We start from the raw sequence: 10,595 nt of genomic DNA, 5'->3' as shown, positions 1-10,595 counted from the left end.
TAATACGATAGTTTCCAAAAATTTCCAAGTTGGAATCTTCTGGGATAGGCAAATAAGGCAAAGTAAATACATTTTCTTGTAGTTAGGATATAAGGTTCTGAAATAAGACAGTCATGATTCAAAATGCAGTGCTGCTGCCTTACCCATTTTCTCTAAGTTCCAGTTTCTTCACTTGAAAAATAGGAATTGCATTGTACCTTTAAAAATGTAGATACAACAAAGTGGCAAAATAATGGAAAGAATTATGTGAGGATAAAGCACAGGTGATAAAAAATTATTAAAGGAAATTTTATCTGGTATTTGATATTCTTTACAGAGTATAATGATAGAGAAATTATTTATTATTTCTCTTATCAAGAGTGGGATTATAGATTAACAACTGGGACCACGAACTGTCCAGTGGAAGACGAAAAGACAGAGTTCCTTGGGAGCCCTGAGGCAACCAGAACTACACAGGAGTGTTGATTAGATGTCAGAATCTGTCCAATGTAGTGAAATCATAAAATATGCAGACATTTCCAAACACAAGCTGACACTGGAACTGAGAACCACCTCTTTCCTGCAGCACCCAACCACTCTCCCAAGTCTGGGCATCGGGCATTGCCATCGCTGGCCTCCCACCCAGTCCTTAAGGTGCATTTCCATCTCGTCAATTCAAATTGCAGGAAATTCAAAAAGACACTTGCAAGTCAAGGCAATGGATCCTTGGGGCAATGGGGACAGGGGAAGGCACTTGCATATGACAGGCTAAACTGGGCTAAAAAGAAGAGTTCAAGAAGTGGATAGAGAGAATTTGGAAGTGGAGAAAAGAAGAATTGACACGAGCAAAGGTATGCAAGGCAGACTTTGACATTGTGGTGCTTGCCTCACCGGGCCCCTGTGGTGGTGTCCCCTCATAGGACTCAGGCAGGAAATATGACAGCATAGAGAGAAAGACACAACAAATCCTTTTGTCTCCCCTCCTGCCTCTTGGGCTTGTCAGTGAAGATTCTGTTGGCAAGATAAAAAGGAATTACAACAATCAATCTTCTTTTGATGTTTGTTTTTCTTCTCTCTCCTTTTGGGAGCACTGCTTTGTGTCTGGCTGTGAGTTCAGTCCACAGACACAGTAGGACTTTGAGTCATTCCCCTCAGGCTTTCATTCTGGCACTGGTAAATGCTACTCATGAGACAGTGGACCTCGGTTTTATCACCTTTAAAAGGGATTAACAATACATATCTCTTTCTGGGTACTTGGAGGGATAAACTCTTGTGGAACACATCACTCAGATTGTGCTTCATAAAAGACACTTTCTAGTCCTTCACATAGCTTGAGCCATAATCACACATAGCACGGAATGGCAAATAGAGGCTCAATAAACATTTCTTGGAGAAGAAAAGAAACATGAATACACCAAATGAATAAAGTACATCAATTTGGGCTTAAATAGAGACACAGCCTAAAGATAAGACTGTAAGGCAAGGATATAGGCCATGGATAAGACAAAAATGCCAAGCCCCTGTTTACACTGGTAAACCAAGGCCAGCTGAAAGGACAGGACTATGCAAAACACACCAGGCAAAATCCCTATGTCCCCCCCACCCAGTCCTCAGGAAAGAAAGGTTCTTGGAAACATCTGAAATCTATGCTGAGCCATGGAAGAAGCATAGCAAAAAAGAAAGAAATTACACTTGAGAAGGCTGTATCTAGTTAAATAAAATTACACTAAAATTAAATAAATAAACAAATAAATAAAGGATTCAAAAGTCAAATTTAGAAGAAGGCTAGATTGTTGTTGTTGTTGTTGCTTTTTCTTTATCCACAAGACAGAACCAGAGTCGCTGGGATGGGATGACTTCATGCGCAAGACAGTGAGGAAGTGGGTTCCACAGACTTACGCTGGGAGTCTGGCAACCCCCTTAAGGGTGAGCATTCCCAGCACACCAATCCTGCCACAGCCCGGCCAACCAACCCTCATGCTGAATCCCTCATCTTCAGAAAGTCTACTGTTTTGATGTAATCATCAAAGACTAATGGAAAAGAATAATATTATTTCATGGTTTAAGAGTAAAGAAAGAGACATCTGGAATTAACTTTGAAAGAGAAAGATACTGATCTCATAGGCTACATGGAGAAAAAAAGGGAGTGAAGCCCCCTGGGCAATATTCAACATTGAGGACAGTACACTGAAAACATACATTATTTTTATCACTGAGGTCCAAAAAAAAAAGAAATAAAAGAAAGAAGAAGAAAAGGAAAAAAAAAGAAAAAATGTGTTCTATAAAAATCAGGCCTTTTTATCCACCTATGTTTCTGATTTGCATTGACCTATTTCCTTTTTAGAGGAAAATGAGCTGAAAAAAAATTTAAAAATAAGCTTTAGAACCAGACAAACACAGGTCAGATTCTGATTTTTCACTGAAATAAGCTGGATGGTATCAGGCAAAGTGGCTTTAATTGTGGCCTTGAGTGTAAGATTGTTAGATGAAATACAGGGCACCTAGATCTCAGACAAGCAACAAATAATGTTTTAGTATAAGGATGTCCCTATTCTTATATAAGAATTACTTGTTGTTTACCTAAAATTCAATTTTAGACAGGCAGTCTCTATTTTTGTTTGTACATCTAACGACATTAACCAAGACACTCATCTTTGACGGTAGGAATAAAAGTATTAACCTGTACAGTCATTTGGGGATTAATAGTGCTAGAGATAAATCATGTAGCAGAGGGCCTGACGTGTAGGAAATACTCCAAGCAGTAACTATTAATATTTTTACTTTAATTTCATCCTGAATAAGAATCATGTGTTATAAATCTGGATATCCCCACTTCTGTGCACACTTTATTTATATTCATTTTTATTAAATGTGAAGTGAAAACATTTCATAATGCAGGTAAAGCTGTAGAGGAAAGGGAATGCTTATACACTGCTAGTAGGAATGTGAATTCATCTAGCCACTATGGAGAGCAGTTTGGAGATTCATCAAAGAACTAAGAGAAGAATGACCATTCAACCCAGTATTCCCATTGCTGGGTATAAATGCAAAGGAAAAAAGTTCATTCTACCAAAAAGACACATACACCCTTATGTTCATCACAGCAGTATTCACAATAGCAAAGACATGAATCATCCTAGGAGCCCATCAAAGGTGAATTGATAAAGAAAAGGTGATACGTACACACCATGGAATACTACGCAGCCATAAAAAAAATATGTCTCTTGCAACAACATGGATGCAGCTGGAGGCCATAATCCTAAGTTAATTAACACAGAAACAGAAAACCAAACACCACATGTTCTCTCTTACAAGTGGGGGCTAAACGTTGGGTCCATATGGACATAAAGACAGGAACAATAGACACTGGGACTACTAGAGAAGGGAGAGAAGGAGGGAGGCAAGGGCTAAAATAGTACCTATTGGGTACAATGCTCACCACCTGGGTAATGGATTCATCCGTGCTCCAAACCTCACATGTACCCTTGATTTGAAAATAAAAGTTGAAAAGAAGAAAAACATTAACGGTGGCTCAAGCCTGTAATCCCAGCACTTTGGGAGGCCGAGACGGGCGGATCACGAGGTCAGAAGATTGAGACCATCCTGGCTAACATGGTGAAACCCCGTCTCTACTAAAAAAAAAAAATACAAAAAACTAGCCAGGCGAGGTGGCGGGCGCCTGTAGTCTCAGCTACTCGGGAGGCTGAGGCAGGAGAATGGCGTAAACCCGGGAGGCGGAGCTTGCAGTGAGCTGAGATCGTGCCACTGCACTCCAGCCTGGGCGACAGAGCGAGACTCCGTCTCAAAAAAAAAAAAAAAAAGAAAAAAAAAAATTAAAATAATTTTTGAAAACACAGAAGTATCAACCAAACAATGAAGCGAAATCAGAGACAATTTCATAAGGAAACTTGCTGAAAAGCACATAAGAAGTATAAGTAAATAAAATAAATATATATAAACTAAATGCATATCATATAATTTGCCCTACTTTACCAATGAACTAAGCTTGCTTGTTAGGGTCATCAAAGTGTGCTCCATCCTGGAGCAGATTTTCCCATGAAAATCTGCCTGTGTGAATGCACGCCTCATACAATACCATGAAGAACAAAGAAGGGACACTTGATGTCCCAGGGTGTGTCTGCCTCCAGGGCACGTTCAGAGACTGAGCTGGAATGTGCTTTGCCTCACAATGCCCTTATTTCATGACATGATTTTACTGGTAGTGAACTTGAATAACTTAGCACAATGTCCTCCAGATTCATCCATGTTATCTCAAATGTCAGGATTTCTTTCTTTTTAAGGCTGAATAATATTCAATTGCATGTATGTGCCACATTTTCTTTACTCATTCATCTGTTGTTGGATATTTGGGTTGCCTCCATATCTTGGCTCTTGTGACTAATGCTGCTATGAACATATAAGTACAGATATTTCTTCAAGATCCTAATTCTAATTCTTTTGGATTTATATGCAGCAGTGGGATTGCTAGGTCACATGGTCACTCAAGGGGTAAAAAGTGAGGAAAAATGAATAAGTTCTAGATATCTAGTCTACAACATAATACCTGTAGTTAATAATACCATATTGTGTACTTTAGAATACGTTAAGACGGTAGATTTCATGTTGTATTCTTGTTGAAAAAAGAAAAAAGCACAAGGAAATGTAGTACCTTGATTGAGGTGACAGTATCATGGGTGTATGCAGATGTCTAAACTCATCAAAATGTACATATGAAATACGTGCAATTTTTGTATATCAATTAAACCTGAAAAAAAAAACCTCTAAAAACTTGAACAGTTTTAAAGCAATTATTTTAGAATATTTAACCTTAATCCTTACTCTGATTAATCCTTACTCATTCCCGCGGTGACAGGAAAGGAGGGGCCTAGCCCTGTAGTTTGTTTCAGTTTGCCATCCTCAGGCAAGCCTGACACCTAGAATCAAGTACTTGGTATTTGTCCTATGAGCTGCCTTCTGGAAGCCCACATAGCCCAACATCTAAGTGTTATGAATGGGGTACCTCCTCTGTATAAGATATTTAAGTTTTCAAAACAGAGACAGAGACAAAGAGAGGAGAAAGAGAGAGAGGAAGGGAGGGAGAGATAAAATATTAAGTTAAATCATGAATAAACACATCCAGTAAATACTCAGCCCACAGCTTTGTTGAGTTTTCATCCCCCATGGTAGGCACAACACTATTTGCTGGAAAGAAAAAAGGAAGATACACAAGATCCAGATCTTATAATTTATGTAATTTGAACTCTTGATCTTATGGATCTTATGGACTAACAACAAACTAAAAATACCCAGAGAGAGAAAGGTATTTACCCATGGGCACCTGGCCAGTTGGTAGCAGGGCTAAGCTTGGGAGATGGATCTCCTGGTACCCAAACCTGGGCTTTTTCTACTTCCCAAGTCCTCTCCAGGATACCCCACTTCCGCTTCATAATACTGCAGACAGAGCCCTTGGGTCTGGGTGAAGAAGCTTCTTTGTATTACATTGGTCAAGTCTTCCTGTTCTGATGAGTCTGGCTTCAGCTCTCAAACACGGAGTTCTTGAATTTCACTTCTTTTTAGCACTATGGAAACTTTCCTCTTTCTCAAATTACAATCGATGAAGTATTGAGCTAGGCTTCTTTTAGCATCTAACTATTATTTGAAATATTTTTCTAGAAAATTGGTATTTGAGACCTAAGCAACTGATAAATGACCTTTTTGAGACAACTGTGTTCATAATTTAAGGACTGACTATCAAGTCATGTGATAATAATTTGTATATGTGATGTGCTTTGACAAGAAGATTTTCAAGACATTCTGTCCAATGGAAGCTGTCAGCAGGTGATACTTTGAGAACATTAGGAGACTTCATAAGTGGTGGGGAGTATGGCCATGCACTGCTTAACATACCCGTCAAGTTGGCGCCCTCACTTATATGAATCTTATCACACACTGCCTTACACATTCACACACAGGCACCAATACACAGATTGATAAATTAATATCTTGCATTTTCCCTCATCTTCAGAAGCCTAAAATTTTGAATCTTCCTGTTTCGTGTTTGGAATAAAATTGCATGTTAATATTTTCTTTCTTTTCCCTAATAAATGTACCTGATTAAAACTTAAAATCTAACTTCAAATATCTTCAGTTTAATTTCCCTTTATATCTTTCTTATCAATCCTTAAAATCATCAAACACCTTTCTCTGGAATTGAGTCTAAGGGGTACATGGATCTGGGGAAGGAGCAGAACTTGAGGGAGTACAGTTCTGTTATTGGTTTCTGAAAGCCCTGCTGTTTGCATTTTGTACATCTTGACATGTCACAGCCCTTGGCCTTTCTGTGGTTAGGCATTTACAAGGGATGGTGGGAGGGAAATAAGTAGAAGGAAATCAAGTCTTGGTAGTCTGTGCCCAAACGGGTAAAACTGAAAGATCTGCCAAGGCCTTCTCCTTGATACACATACATGAAAGTTAACTTACCTGCAACTTTCTTCCAAACTGACAACAGGAGTAACAACTGTAAACCCACATATACTAGTGACTTCCACATGTAATTTCTGTCTTGGACCCTTCTGCAAAATCCAAACCCACATATCCAAGAGTCTGTTGAAAGTCTCCTCCGAGATGAACGGGCCTGCCTAGAGCACCATGCCCAACACTGAGTCCATCGTCTCCACTCTTTCTCATCTGTAACCTGCCCACCGTCCACCTACCAAAACCCAGATGATCCAGTGGCAAATGAAGTAGTCGGAGTCCCTGCCCTAAAGGTAGTGGCTTCCAGTCAGAGACAGCAGGCAGCCGGTCCACCCCAGCCTCCCTGCTCTTTGCCCCTGGGAAGCTGTACTTTCCTATAAACTACATGACCCTGGTCACAAGGAGGCAAATGTCACATGATGGAAACTCATGGATGCTTCAAAGAGCCCTTTGTTTTCTTAATATTGGACATGCAACCATTCTCCATAGATGGGCATTTGGATGGTTCCCACATTTGCACTATTACAGACAATGTCATATTTAATCACAGTGTTGTGGTCAGCACAAGAGTGAATAGAGGATGTGTTCACAAGCAGAAATGCTGGGCTTAGAGTGTGCCCCTTTTCAAATTTACTAGATATTTCTAAATTGCTTTCTAAAGTCATGCCAATCTGTGGGCCCTCAAGCAAGCAAGCTATCTCTCCACATCTTCAGCAGCATTTGGTATTATGACATTGTTGTATTTTTGCCAATCTGATTTGTGTGAAGAGGTTTCTCAGTGTTGGCTGCATGTCTGTGACTCTGATTACTAGGGAGACTGAGAATCTTTTAGATGTTTATGAGTCACACATGCCTCTTGTGTGAACTTCTTGTTTATATTTTGGCAACTTATCTATCAGATTGTTTGTTTGCTTTCTCATTTTGATAAATTACTTTAATATTCTGGATACTGATCAGTTTATTATAGATGTTATAAATATTTTTCCCAAATGCTTTCTATATTTTAGCTTCTGTTATAGCATGTTTTTTCAAAATGAGGTGTTTAGATTGATGTAGACTAATTTTTTTCTTTATGAGTTGTTCTTTTGATATTTTTTCTGATATATACTTTCCTTTTCAAATCATAAAGTACATTTTTATATGTTCTACTAACAATTTTCATTTGAGATATACACATATTTTCTTGATTCTCTCTTCTATTCCTTTGATGTGCATATTCATTACTAAGTTAATCTTGTTATAGCTTTAAAATAAACGTAATATGTAGCAGGTCATGTCCACCTTACTTGTTAAACTTTTTCATAAACTTTGCTCTCTTATTTGAGTTTTCTTACTCCAAATGCATTCTAGAATCGTGTGTCAAATTCTTATTATTTATTTGGAAATAAGTTGTATAGATTGATTTGTCCATCAATAAAATCCTCATAACTTTGATTCTTACCACAATTAAATATGGACTATGTCATTTTAAATTAAAACATTCTTTAATACTTTAATATCTTCAATATCATTTTATATATGTTCTCCATATTTTGATAAACACTTTGTTACCTTGATTCCCGGGTGAACCCATAGTTTTATTTCCATTACAAGTGGTGTATTCCTGCATCTGTATTTCTTGGTTGCTTCTCACTGGTTTACACTAACATCATTCATTTTGTGCTTTGATCATATATCCAATGATTCTGATAAACTTTCATTTTAATTTTAATGGTTACTGGATTAAAACACCTCTCTGAGCATAACTTATTTTCTTCTTTAAGAAAGTTAGAAAATATAGTATCTACATCTTAGACTTTTTTCTGATTATTAACTGAAATATATATAGTATAAAGTCATAATTCTTGGTATACATTACACATGTAATGAGCATTCATTCATTTCTTTTGATTCCTCTATCTCACAGATAGATGTAGTAACAAATACAAAGACATTCACTAACTCTAATTTACACATTCAGGAGATCATAAAGTCTATTTATGATCTAGGCAGTGCATACTACCCAGAATTCACACTCTTTGGAGCAGGTAGTCTATTAAATAATCTACTGATGTGTCCCAAGGCCCAGAACTGGGTCTGGCACATACTGGGCATTGAATAAAGGACAAATAAAGACATTAATACATCCAAACATGTAGTAACTGAGGAAGGTCATTGTTTTTTTCCCCAAGATAGCATTCAAATGGGATTTGCTATTTTGAGTAACTTACTTTTAATCCCAAACTTTTAGGCCCTATTTCATTTAGTCAAGTTGCATGGAGGCACATTTTTCTTACTTCACATTACTTAACTCTCCTTGGATCTTGCACGGCTCTTAACCTGCACAGCCCTTTGATAGTTCAACTATGTCTGCCTCTTACGCTTTAAGTCTCCCACACAAGACTCTATGTCCCTCAGGGTGTGTCTTCAGGAGTTCCCTGGGTATCTCTGAGCCTTCCAGTTTCATAATGACTTCCAACTACAACACAAGTACTTACCACCTAATGTGTGTTGAAGGTATGTGAGAACCAATGAGTGGATACTTCCTACATTTCTTCACACATTTGGCTTCTCACTACACCTCTATCTCCTCTCCAGATTAGAACTCTTCAGCAACTCCCCTCACTCAGGGGTCTGTCTCCAGGACTCCTCCCATCGCCTGTGTGCTCTCATTTATCAGGTCTCTGGCCAGCTTCCTGAGTCCATTCTGCACATGGGTTGCATCAAATATCTGTGTATTCCATCATGGAACTGCATTGTTTTCTGGGTCTCCACTGTGGGCATGCATTTTCTCATATAGAATAGATTTCTCTACACCACACACTTTGGCTATTTCTTTTTGTCTTTCACACGTGAGCCACGTGTTCCTTCTCTGTCTTCTGCTCATGTCTCATGTTCCTCTAGTACTTACTGATGTGCACCACCATTGTTCTCTCACTGGCTTAAAGGTCCTAAGAGCACATGTGCTGTGTTTATCATTAAACCCATCAGCTACTACAGTGTCTGGCAAAATATAGATGATCTACAAGTATTAAACTTAGTGCTTCATTAGGATAACAGATTTTAAAATAATTTTAGAGGTGTTTCCTGAAAATGGAGGGCAGAGATTTGGCTTATTGAGATGAATAAAAAGAGCTGGGGAGATGTCATGGAGCCTTCTTCAGCAGAGAGTGGCTGATGACAGCAAATTAACGTACTAGAAAGGTTGGAAAACCGAGAAACACAAGTGTGTGCATCTGGGGACTAACTGACACATAGGACTAGCAACTCAATGTTTATTTTTCTTTTCCATCTGTTTTATGTATATCATGAATGTATACATCCATGTAGAAGAAAAATGACAAATATATTTTGGCTTTAAATTACATTAAGCTTGACGATCATGTTGAAATCATTTTGATCAGTATACGCAGCCTAAATACTTTGACTTCATGGCGTTCCTGCATCCTGTTTTCTCCGCACATGCCTAGTGTTCATAGTGGGAATCAGATTTTCCCCAAAACAAAGCAAGAAAAAAAATTTTTATTTATCTCAAAGTTGTAACAGGTATGCATATTTAAAGTTATTTTCCAACCCTTCTCCAGAATAATTGTTGATGTAGTTTTTGATATTACGAAAGACAAAACAATATATTTTCATTGCTGATGTTGCTCAGTAGCTAGTTTTTTAGACTAGTGAATATACAAATAAATGAGAAAACACTTGTTTTTATGACTAAAATATTTTTATAGAAAACATCTAAAAATTAACAATGAGATTAATTTATGGTGTCTTTTACAAGTTTTGTAGCACAAATAAGGAAATATTTAACAACTGGATCTTCAATTTACCGAAGCACTTTGCAAAGGATTTGGTTATTTAGGGAATCTTTTTTCTAACTTTGTAACAACAAAATAAATGTGGATGAAATTCAGAAACCTTAGGCAACATCCATTGTTTCACAACAACTATGGGCACCAGAGTCCCCATGGGTCACACCATGTGTAAATAATAGCACCAGCTCTACTGGGAAGTTGAAATGCTTCCATGTGTAACAGTGCTCTGGGGGCACCTCTGAAAATGGAACGCTAGACATGGAATCTTTTTCTTCCCAAAAGTGTTCCAGATAGTTGGTGACAGATTTAAAGTTGAATTGTTTAACATGGATATGTAAAACAATTATA

This window comes from Chlorocebus sabaeus, chromosome 21, assembly GCF_047675955.1.
Source record: "Chlorocebus sabaeus isolate Y175 chromosome 21, mChlSab1.0.hap1, whole genome shotgun sequence".
In the NCBI taxonomy this organism is placed as follows: Eukaryota; Metazoa; Chordata; class Mammalia; order Primates; family Cercopithecidae; genus Chlorocebus; species Chlorocebus sabaeus.
Note: the sequence above shows the minus strand (reverse complement) of the source record.